This window comes from Rhinopithecus roxellana, chromosome 14 (genome assembly GCF_007565055.1).
Source record: "Rhinopithecus roxellana isolate Shanxi Qingling chromosome 14, ASM756505v1, whole genome shotgun sequence".
In the NCBI taxonomy this organism is placed as follows: Eukaryota; Metazoa; Chordata; class Mammalia; order Primates; family Cercopithecidae; genus Rhinopithecus; species Rhinopithecus roxellana.
The window spans coordinates 46,536,938-46,549,377 of NC_044562.1; positions in this window are offsets into that span (position 1 = coordinate 46,536,938).

The window sequence follows — 12,440 nt, forward strand, 5'->3', positions numbered from 1 at the left end:
CATGGCTTAATTGATCAGAATATACTTAATACAGTAATAGCCATTAAGAATAATGTCAAATTATGGTTAATCGTATCTGATAATAATTACCACAAAAGGAAAAACAAGAAGAAGGAAAAAAGAGGAGGAGGAGAAATAAATGCAATTATTCCTTACTCAAACACTTTGGCAGAGTACCCAGGAAAAAGAGGAATCTGTTCATTGCTATTCAGGATTCTGCTTGTCTGGGAAGGGTGGATGGATCTCCCTTTAGTTTACATGCATTTTCCAGAAGGGGTTAGTCTGGGCTTCTTTCTCAGGAAGAATGAAATAGATCTTTAATCCTCAGAGCTCAGTTTGTGATGTTCAAACAATAAAACTTTCCTCTCTTTTAGAGCATATGCGGAACTGTTTGTGCAATATGCATTTCAAAATAATTGGGTTTTGCAATAGGCATCAATATACATGGAGTTTTTAGGAAAAATAATTTAAGATTCAATTATAGCTAGATTCTACTATTTTAAAAAGGCATTTCTTGTGTTGTCTACAATTTCAAAAAAGTTTCTTCTCTAAAATCTTAGTTTCACTTGTACTCACTTGGATATTCTCTTTCCATTTCTTGTTCTGTGTCTTTAGTAAGTACTTCATGTCCTTTATATATACAATGAGTTTAAATGTCAATTATGAAGTCACAATTTATATGCTTTGAAATAAGTTTTCAAAAACAAGTAACAAAAATACGAAGAAATTTGTCCTTAAAAGTCTCATTTTACAAGAATTTAGACACTAGAATAGCCTGAGGAATGTAGGAATATAAGAAAATTTCAAAAAAAAAATTTAGTTCTTAAGAATAACATGACATAAAGTTAAACCATTTTGTAATATTCATCCTCTGTATCAATTCCCTTTGAAAAGTTCCTTAAGAGCCTTTTACAATTAATTTGTCTCTAGATTAGATCAAATAAAATGTATTTTAAATCACACAATTATAAAGAGAATTTTATCACTTTGCTTTTTTTTAAATCAAACTACTAAAATTTAAAAACAGAATGATATCAAAAGAAATAAATTTGTATGGATTAATTTCAAGTCTGTTTTCAATTAATTGCTCAATACTGAATTTATTTCTGTCACTTAAACCAGTTTTTTTTCTTTTTGTTTCTTTCTTTTTCTTTCTTTTTTTTTTTTTTTTTTTTTGAGACAGAGCCTTGCTCTGTCACCCAGACTGGAGTGCAGTGGCATGATTTCAGCTCATTGAAACTTCTGCTTCTTGGGTTCCAGTGATTAAAGGTGTGTGCCACCATGCCTGGCTAATTTTTTATATTTTTAGTAGAGATGGGGTTTCGCCATGTTGCCCAGGCTAGTCTGGAACTCCTGGCCTCAAGTGATTCGCCTACCACGGAGCCTCCCAAAGTGCTGGGATTACAGGCATGAGCTACTATACTGGCCTAAACGACTTTCTTTTGTTCTGAATAAATGTACATTAATTTACTCACAAAATTATTTTTAGATATTCTTACTCTTATGTATACTTACTGTGATTAATTTAAATTCAATATATTTTGAAAATGGGAATAATTTTAGGATTCCTTTTATATAATATGAGAATAGATATAGATTTGCATGGACATAATTAAATTATAAATCAGATGTTAGAACAAAGTTAAATGTAAAATATTTAAGCCAATTTGACAACACTAAATATGATTTACCTATTGAATTTACTACTAAGATAAACAATTCTTAGAACTTTTTCATGAAGCTTTGTGAAATCATTCTTTTCTCATCATTATGGTAATCCAAAGATACCATTTTTGAATACATATAGTATCAATTCACTGTAGGAGTTGAAGTTACAGAATGGAACAATAATGTCTTAGGAAATATCAATACAACTGTTTCTTCCAGTTCTAAGGTTATATAATCCGAAATTACAAATTACCTTAGCTCAACCAGAAACGTGTAGGTTCTGATTTAGGACATTAATATAACAAAGGTGATTAATTCTAAATACTTTAAGAAATTCTTTTAGTTGTACAGTAACGGACTTAGAAAAGATTTTGTTTTGTTTTCTATTCTTGTTAGTTTTATGAGAAATATAATTTTGTTCTTCATAGAAAGGGCAATTCTAGTAGAGGTTAAGATCTCAGGATTAGATCCACAGGATTGGAAAAGGCAACAGAAGGAGGTCCAAATTGCTAGAAGTTTGGCCTGAAGAAAGTACTATGATACATGCTAGGTGTATGTTTCATCTAAGTAGAGCATAATAGCAAAAGGAAATCATCATTAAACAATAGAAAGAAGTTGTGCATAGAACACCTCCAAACTAAAAAGCCCCATATATGTTCAGAAAGTGCTGGGTACTTAGGCATATTCCTGCTAAGTAGCCAGATTCAAAAGCAGAGTGTTTCAAGGATCTCACTGAGCCCAAGCTTAAATCATTAATCAATTTCTTTGTAATCAGTTAGCAATGCTGACAAGCTAGGACAAACTACCCTATATGTCCTCAGACTCCTGGTCAAAAAGCAACCCTATTAATCAATATATTTAATACCTTGACCAGAGGTCAGTACCATAGATGTGTGTTTCTTATTTCAGTAAGAAAGCCAAGGCTAATTCCAGATCTGCTAAAGTTAACTTTTATAGCACACTCAAGCCTCTGACCAATCAATGGTCAAGACTGTCTTATGACAAAATATCATTCTTGCTTGTCAGTAATTATTTTCCTTGCAACATCATATAATCAGATAGATAATCAAAAGTCACTTACAAACTCCAAACATTTGTAATACCCAGTGTTTAGGACTTATATGGAATCAGACAGCTGAAATATCCAATACCAGCACAAAATTTTTGTACTAACAAGATACTTATTTTTGTACTAGCTGTAATTTTTCATCTCACTTATATTTCTGCATTTATGTTCTATATTTGCTGAATGACTAAGAAAACATAATTTATCTCTCATTAATGAAGTCTAAGTCTTCAGGCCAATTCTCTTTCATAAGGATAATATCCTGAGAGGGTTTTAATTCAATCTCCCAATATATAATGTAAAGATTTCCCAAATTCAGATATCCGAAAGTCTTTTCAAAACTCACCACACTCCACAGTACATACTCATCTAGGCTTTTGTTTAAAGGCAAATGATACACTGCAACAAGAGAAGGAGAATGCAGGCAAGCATTGGGTTCCAACCAGCATCCCATCAGCAAGTTCCCCAGGGACTTTATCGATATATACACACACACACACACACACACACACACACACACACACACACACACACATACACACACACACTAAACTTACTCTGTCTTCAGCTTGAACCATGAAAATATGTACAAGGACTTTAGCTTTGGGAGAACTCAAAGCAGAAATCCCCGGCAGTACTTCTGTGCCTCTTTGGTGGTATAATCAGTCAGGCAGACATAGGCTGGTTGGAAACCATTGGTAAAATAAATTGCGTTTGAGAAATTGCTATGGGGAGTTTGGAGATTAAAACAAGTCTCATAAATCTGACTGCCCTCATTTTCTCCAAGAGTTAAAAAAACAGACATTCAAAAGTCACCAAAACAAAGTGTTTCAAATCCACCTGTAAATAAAATCTATTTCATATATTTATAAAATCATCAATACCAGTATTATGATGTCATGTTTTATTGCATATATGCATAAAATACCTGTATTATAACAAGACAAACTAATAGGTAGAAGATAGGATATGAGAACTACAGAACTATTATGATAGTTGTCAAGAACCCAGCTTACAAAGACAAAGATGCTAAACAGTGAGAAAATAATTAAAAGGCAAGGCGTGGTAGCACAGGCCTACGGTCCCAGCTACTCAGGAGGCTGAGGAGGGAGGATCACTTGAACACAGGAGGTCAAGGCTGCAGTGAGTTGTGATTGCTCATGACACAGCAAAATCTTGTCTCAAAAAAGTAAAACAAAACAAAAAGACCGAGTACATAGGGAAAATACACTGAGGTATAATGTATGTTCTTTGAAGTGAGGAGTAAGAGCAAATTACTCAAATAGGGAGAAGGTCAGAGAAGAACCAACTGCAAACTGACTCAAAATCTTGACATTAAGTTATGAAATTATTAAATTTCCTCAAATTATTCCTCACTCAGGGTTTTTATCTCCTAAGATGCAGGAGTGTGAACAGTGTTATAGGTAAGTGTTAACTGAGCACAAGAGCTTTAATGATACTAAAATAAAATGTGAAACAGGTAGCCAATAATACACAGTTTAAGACCATTTGAAATAAGAAGTAAGATGATCAGAGATGAAAATGCAGATAGAGGTGATTGGTGAAACAAGCTTTGTTCTCAGGACAAATGGGCTTGTTAATGCTCTTCTTCCCATATCAAACACTAAAATTATTGTGTCTCCTTGCATGGATAGAGCTAGTTTTGGGTCACTTTACACCTATATAAGTAGAGAATGTGTGCTCCTGAGAACAGGAATTTTCTAAGAAAAAAGTCAGAAGAGTTCAATTAGAAATGTCAAATCTTAAACCAAGTTCGATATTCAAACAAGACACGCCTTTATGAGGAAAAGATACAAAGACGAGAAGAATAGGATGGAAGTTGTCATATTTTTCTACACTCCCCTTTTTGCATCAGCAAGTTCGGTTTCCTCTCTGAAAAATGAGGTTTGCTGTGATAATAATTTCTTCCAACAGAGTCAATGAGTCAGAGAATAATAACAGCACCACCAAGTATATCTGAAAGATAAAAACGTTTTGAAAAATCTGCCCCAACATTAATTTTTTTCTTTTCTTTTTTTTGAGACAGAGTCTTGCTCTGTCACCTAGGCTGGAGTGCAATGGCACAATCTCAGCTCAACTACAACCTCCACCGCCTGGGTCCAAATTATTCTCCTGCCTCAGCCTCCCTAGTAGCTGGGATTACAGGCGTCTGCCACCATACACAGCCTTTTTTTTTTTTTTTTTTTTTTTTTTTTTTTTTTTAATTTTTTGTAGAGACAAGGTTTCACTATGTTGGTCAGGCTGGTCTCAAACTCCTGACCTCAGGTGATCCACCTGCCTCGGCCTACCAAAGTACTGGGATTACAGGCGTGAGCCACTGCGTCCAGACCATTAATTTTTTTTAGAGTTTTACCATTTCATCATTGAAATATTTTTGTAATTATTAAATATGTTACCATGTAGTAAGTACAGGCTTATATGATTTTCTGCATAGTAAACATTTCATATTTAAAATTAAATTGATATAATATAAAATACATTAAATTAAAATATTCCATATTTGAAATAATTGAGTAGAAATTTTTTCCGGTTACTACCAAATAAGCAATACCCAATTGTCGCAATTACACTTCAGTTGGAATTCTCCATATCTGCTCTTTTAGGAAAGAATTCTAAATTTCTTCCCAATTGCATTGGGTTCCTCTAATCAGATGAGAGCTTATATAGATTCTGAACTAGCTTACTTTTCTCATTCTTTCAACTAATAGATTATTAAAACTATAAAAGATCTTAGAGATGACTTATCAAGACTAAACTAATAATTTTACAGACGTGGAGTATCAAAACTAGGGTAAATAAATTGTTATGTTCTTTGTTGTTTTTATTCTTAATGTGTTTTGGTTCTACATAGTGAATTAGTTAAAAAATTAGGACTGAAGCTCAAGTTTTCTGAACTATAGTCCATCACATCCTGATGCCTTGCAATATAAATGATGAACTGAAGTTTGAAAGGTGTACCTCATTTAAGAGATATTCTACATACTATTCAATGAATGCAGTGTAGTATGCAAAAAATGGCAACACAAAATGTTACTTATTTAGTTAGTTGGTTATTTTACAGACAGGGTCTCAGGGTGTTGCCCAGGCTGGTCTTGAACTCCTGGTCTTGAGGGTTTCTCCCGCCTCAGCCCCTTGAGTAGCTGGCATTACAGGCGCATGCCAGAGCACCCTGCTAACATACAAAATTTACGATATAAATTATTTAACTTTAGTAGCAACTCCTTTCATCTACAAATCAAAGTTAAACATCATTTAATTATTAACATAGTATTTTAATAAATAAACATACTACTCGTTTCAGTCATTTTAGTTGTATTTATATTTTCCATATTTTACGTTATATGCTGCTACTTTATATTAGGTTGGTGCAAAAGTAATTGCAGGTATTGCCATTAAAAGTAATGGCATTGGCCAGGTGCGGTGGCTCATATCTGTTATCCCATTACTTTGGGAGGCCAAGGCGGGTGAATCACTTGAGGCCAGGAATTCCAGATCAGCTTGGCCAACATGGTTAAAACTTATCTCTACTAAAAATACAAAAAATTAGCCAGGTGAGGTGGTGCATGTCCTACTCGGGAGGCTGAGGCACAAGAATCACTTGAACCTGGCAGGCAGAGATTGCAGTGAGCTAACATTGTGCCACTGGGCTCTAGCCTGGGTGACAGAGTGAGACTCTGTCTCAAAAGAAAAGAAAGTAATGGCATTACTTTCAATGGCATAAACTGCAATTACTTTTGTGCCAACCTAATATAATCTTTATTGCAAGGACAGAACACTTTTTTGCTTAAATCTAGAGTAATCTGTTTAAAGATATTTTTGCATCTTTTGCGTTATTAGGATGTAGTTCATTATATCTCCTTAAGATATCTAGCATTTTGCCATCCATGTGATTTGTTTGCATCTTATATTTACTAAAGACAACTTTTTCTGCCTCAACCTGAAAGAGGTCTATGACTTTCTATATTAAAATATAACTCTAAATCTTTTTTGCCCTTTAATATTATTGTTTTCTCAGCATTGGATTTCCTTCTGTCTTCTATCAAGAAGAGAGAGAAATTATACATTTATTCTTGAAAGAAGAGTCATGAAGAACGTGATATATTTAAAGTATGATAACTAGTTTTTTATTATATGACTTCTTCAGATGATAATACCAGTGACATCTTGTAAGAAAAAACAAATTATCAAATGTGCAGATCTATAAAACTTCAGTACGAAGAATGTCTTTATATGCAATCTTTAAATTAACAATAATGTTTTATCCTAATGCATTTATAAGATATACTTTCATTATTCCCATCTAAACAGACTGTTGAAATCTGTTATTTTCTGCTTTATTTTTTTGTTTGTTTTTGTTGAGAGTCTCGCTCTTTCGTCCAGGCTGGAGTGTAGTTGTGTGATCTCAGCTTACTACAACTTCCACCTCCTGGGTTCAAGTGAGTCTCCTGCCTCAGTCACCCAAGTAGCTGGGATTATAGGTGCCCACCACCACACCAGTTAATTTTTGTATTCTTTTAGTAGAGACGGTATTTTATCATGTTGGTCAGGCTGGTCTCGAACTCCTGACCTCAGGTGATCCACCCACCTCGGCCTCCTAAAGTACTGGGATTATAGGTATGTGCCACCACCTGGCCTTCTGCTTTCAATAAAGACTATTTTTGAAAAATGTTGATTAAATAATATAAATAAATTAAGCCATTATCTATGCAGAGTATCTGACTATGAAATTTCTCCTCTATCAAGAAGGTAATTTGCAATTATGATTTGTGTGAACTGAATTTAGATATTAGATGTGAAATTGAGATCAATGATTGACAAGCATTTTAATCCAGAATGATATGGCTATTAAGGCTCTGAAGAACAACTGTATCATTCACAAAGTATTTGAAAATAATGATTTGAAGAAAAAGGGAAAATGAGAAACAAACCCAGATTATGATTCAGTTAATGCAATTAATTACATGATTGTATTTTAGAAAAGAGAAGATATTTATCAAAATTAGTTTAGGTACTTAATTAACTAAATAATATATTGTATTTTTGAAAATAATATTCACTGGCAAGAAGAAAAATAACTAAGAAACAAATATTGAAATACTATCTCTAAATATTCAAAAGTTTCATATGAGAACAAGCAAACAATTGAGTTTATTATTTAGATTCTCATTTTTATTATTGGATAGATTGCTAGAATATTAAATTTCTTTACGTTCTTTCCATTAAAAAGCTGAAGTATAGATGAGGAAAATAAAAATTTGTTCTTACTACAACTATTTTAATTAACTATACGGAGGAAAAATGAATAGATGAGTGATATCCTGTCATAATTACAAAACTCTAAATAGTCTTTGGTTTTGTTGTATTCAAATCAATATATCCAAAGGTAAAAAATGATAGGGCATTTAACAGAACATTTACAATTTCTATGAAAGACTTCATTGCAAATGACTCAATTCTTTCTTCCCCTTTCTCTATATGGCTCTTAGAACCCGGCTGTGAAGACAGTAGGCATGTAAGAGCCAAGTCATTTCTGTGGACGACATCATTTAGACGTAACAGGGCAAAGAGGTGTAAATCCAATTGGAACTATGCACAGAAAGCCTGTGGGTAATGGGACTTCCCTGTGATGTGGCTTTTACCAGATGGTCTTTGTTATTCTGATTAATAGTAGAATAGAAAAGAGGTCACTAACACTAATAACATGCAACTTCAGGAGATGCAAAATCAAATTAATTATAGAACTTTGGCTTGTAATGCTTAAGTTCAGAGATTAAAAAATTGATCAAATTTTCCCTCCAGGAATACTTTAGCTCCACATTCTTCCTTGAGTACTACTTCTGCTGATCATTGAATAAGAAGCAGTTCCTAAAGATTAAAATCTAAGATGATGCCAAAGTGTTCAATTAAACGATTTACAGAGCTTAATACAGCTTTACCCACACCAGATAAAATTATCTTTATCCAGAAGTAGTAAGAGAAAACCAGTGAACTAGTGGTCTAGTTGTCAGTGGTCAGAGAATATGCCATAAGGACAAGAACAATGGATACAAGCAAAATAGATGGACATCAAATACAAGAAGTAATTAATAATAATAATAAAACATGAAGTTTTTAAAAGGCTTACTGCAGAAATCAAAGTAAAAATCTTCTTCAATAATATTCATCAGTGCTACTTTTTTAAAAAGCAACTAACATGTCCCCAAATATGGAACTACTAAATAAATTGAAATGCCCATACTATGAAATACAAGAGAAGTTTTAAAATTAATGATGGGGAAAATGACCACAAGTAATATTTAAAATTAGTTTAAAAATATAGCATGTAAAAAATTCATTGTGTATATATGAGCATATCTATTGAAAGATACAACATGATAATAGTTATTTTGTCTGTGTAGTGCAATTTTTATTTTTTATTTACTGTTTTTATTTTATCCTTTTAAAATTTACTCTTCATAGGGTTTGTGTATCTTTTTAAACTTCTATTACAATTAATAATAGGATATTCTGTAATCAGGAACGAATATTTTATAGTAGAAAGGAGACTTTAATGAATATCGTGGTACACAGAATATGAAAAGGTAGCCCATGTAGGGAATGATTGTTTATTATTAAAGGATAACAGAGGAAAGTTCATTAAGTAATTTCTGCAAATAGAAATAAATAAAATGAATATTATATTTTCATCACACTGAAAGATCAGAAGCTATAGCGAACAATTATAAAACAAAATAAAATAACCATAGTTTTTTGCTTAAGAGACTGCCCCTGGAAATTCACTGCTTGAGACCATTTTGTCTCTATCCAGGATAAAATCTGGGTAGGCTCCACAGATGTTCAGTCTTCACTAACAAATCTTCTCTGCTCACCTTAGTGTTGAAACAGCCTCATTCTAAAATTAATGTACCCAAACAGGTTTAATAAAAGAACTCTCAAGTAAATTTAAAGTTCTTCTTCTTCCCTATCCCAGCTAGACCAGCTTCTTGTTCTACCCAATCTAACAACACCAAGGTTAAAGAGATATAAGGAAATAAGTAAATGATGATGAAGTCTGAATTAAGTGAAGATCTCTCATCTGTATTTCCAAGGCAAAGGTGACACAAGATCTGCCTGGACATTTGTGACTCCTCCTTCAGCTTCTGGTACAAATTCTCTGGAGTTGGCTCTTTCATTCTCTCTCCCTCTCCGATTACCTAGTGGTAAATCCAGCCCTTGGACTAGTGCTTTCACACCCTTTACCAAACCAGCGCAGATCATGACTTTGTTGTCACAGAAAACCTTTTGCATTTTCCAAGTGAGGAAACACTAGTTCATGTGTCCACCAAATGTTCAAACTTTAGTAACACCTCTAAAATTCCCCAAGTGGCCTTGTTTAAGTCTTTATTATTACATTTGAGGTAAGGGGAAGGCATGATCCCCTCACAACAAATTTATAGCTCTATCTTAAAAAAACACTTCAACTGAATAGTTTTTAATATCCTCAAGTGCATGAGAAGTCAAGGGTTGCAAACTTAGTTGTTGAAAACTTCTTTGCCAAGTTCTGCTAGATGGTCAAGCACCGAATTTATTTTACTATTACTGGTTGAATGAGGCCTAAGAGATGATTGATTAAGTCCCTTTAACTTCAGTAGAAGTCCCCTTTTTCTCCCCTCAATACCTCTCATATATATATACACACATGTTATGTGTTGGACCTGGTTTATACCTTCCACAAACTTAGCTCAGCACTTCCTGCCTTCCAGGCTTCTGATGGACTAATTTGCCAGTCAGCAGGCTCTTGTAGTAGTTCTCAGTCACAAAGCCACAGTCTCATAACACAGACAGTAGTCTCAGCCTATGCTCGGGTGAGGAGTGGGCTTCCATGATCTCCATTAAAAGCTTCATTCTGGGAGTCACAGAAACTTCAGTGTCAAGAAGACCATACCAGGGGCAGCTTTGTCTTCCCCCAGATGCTGTCAAGAGAAGATGGTCAACACCATTCTAAAGAGTGGATGATTTAATGTTGTGCAGGAAGGACTGGCTAATGAGAGATAGGAACTAGGACAATTCAAAGAGCAGTGGTTTTAAACTGCCTCTCTAGAAGTATTCTGCATGACAGAGTCAACATCTTGGTTTTCTTGTAGGTTGGGAATCATTATCTTGTATTTGCTTTTCCTTCTTCTCTACCTCATTTCCTTTCCTTCTGTGTTTTCTTCCTTTGAATGACATTCATCAACAAAATTTTAGCTTGAAAGTTTGTGTCAGCCTCTGTTTTCAAATGCACCCTGGGGAAAAGGTAATTTACTGAAAAGTATTCGGGAGATTATTGTGAAAATTTAAATATGAATGGTCAAGAAATTACATATGCCAGTGACATCATGTAACAGCTACTAACATCTTATAGAACTATAGTTCTGAGGAACATACTTGCTGTAGCTTTGGATTAGATGTTGCTATAGTTTTGGTCTGGTTTGTTCAGCCTCACCAAGTCTTGTATTAAAATTTGGTTTTCAGTAGTATTGGAGGTAGTGCCTAATGAGAGGTATTCTGGTTGTGGAGGAAGATCCCTCATGAATGGTCTGGTACCACCCTCACAGTAATGAATTCTTGCTCTTCTAGTTCTCCTAAGAGGTGATTGTGAAAAGGAGCCTGGCATCTCCCCTCTCACTCTTGCTTCCTCTCTCACCATGTGATCTCTGCACACAGTGGCCCCCATGCCTCTCCTGCCATGAGTCAAACTGCCTGATGTCCTTACCAGATGCAGAACGAGTTAAATAAAACTCTTTTCTTTGTAAATTACCCAGTCTCAGGTATTCCTTTACAGCAACACAAAAACAAAGACTAGTTAAATGTTCGACTAAAGAAAAATCAGGGTTTTAAATAATTAAAGTTAGTTTTATTTCAGCTTACTGAGGATTATAACCTCGGAGAGTCTTTGAGAGAATTTCTGTCAGCTCTGACCCAGCATTTCAGCTCATAGTTTTTATTCAGGCGGTGAAGATTCAGTACACGCAAATTATATCAGAGCTTGGGTGTAAGAGTATGTCTAGTTATAGTTTGCAGGAGCATATAATTGCTAAACTTCCCAGGCTTTTTTTACGTGTAAGAAAAGGCAAGAAGCAGGGTCATTTTTCTTTTAAGGAACGTAGTGTCTGAGGCAAGAGACCTGGGGTGCTGTGTTCTATAGCCTGTTTATCGTCTTCAAAGCATTCTTTCAAAGAGCTACACTTTTTAAAAGAGTCAGGGCAACTGTAAAATTATGCTGGAAGCAAACACGTCTTCTCATTTTTCTCAAAAAATCTAAAGTTTATGTTTCCTTACTTCGTAAGTTGACGTAATAATTCTCAGATGCTGTAAATCCACCCACTCGACCTATGAAATTTCAAAGAGGTCAAGATTCTAACTTTGAAAAGGAACATATTAAGCAGCAATAAAGTTAACAACTTTTTGTGCAAAAATATGTGTACTGCAAGAATCACCCACAATGACTTTCATTTATTTTGACCTCATATCACCAGAGCACTGACCCAGTAATAGCTCAATATCAGAAAGATGAGCTGAACCAGAGGAAGCAAAGCACTAACATTGGCATCCAAATTGTTGTGCATTGAAACATCATCTCAGCTTGCACCTGGCACATTGGCTCTATTTGCTGATGCTGAAACTGGAAACTGCCACATGGCATTATTTATCAAAGTCTAGAATG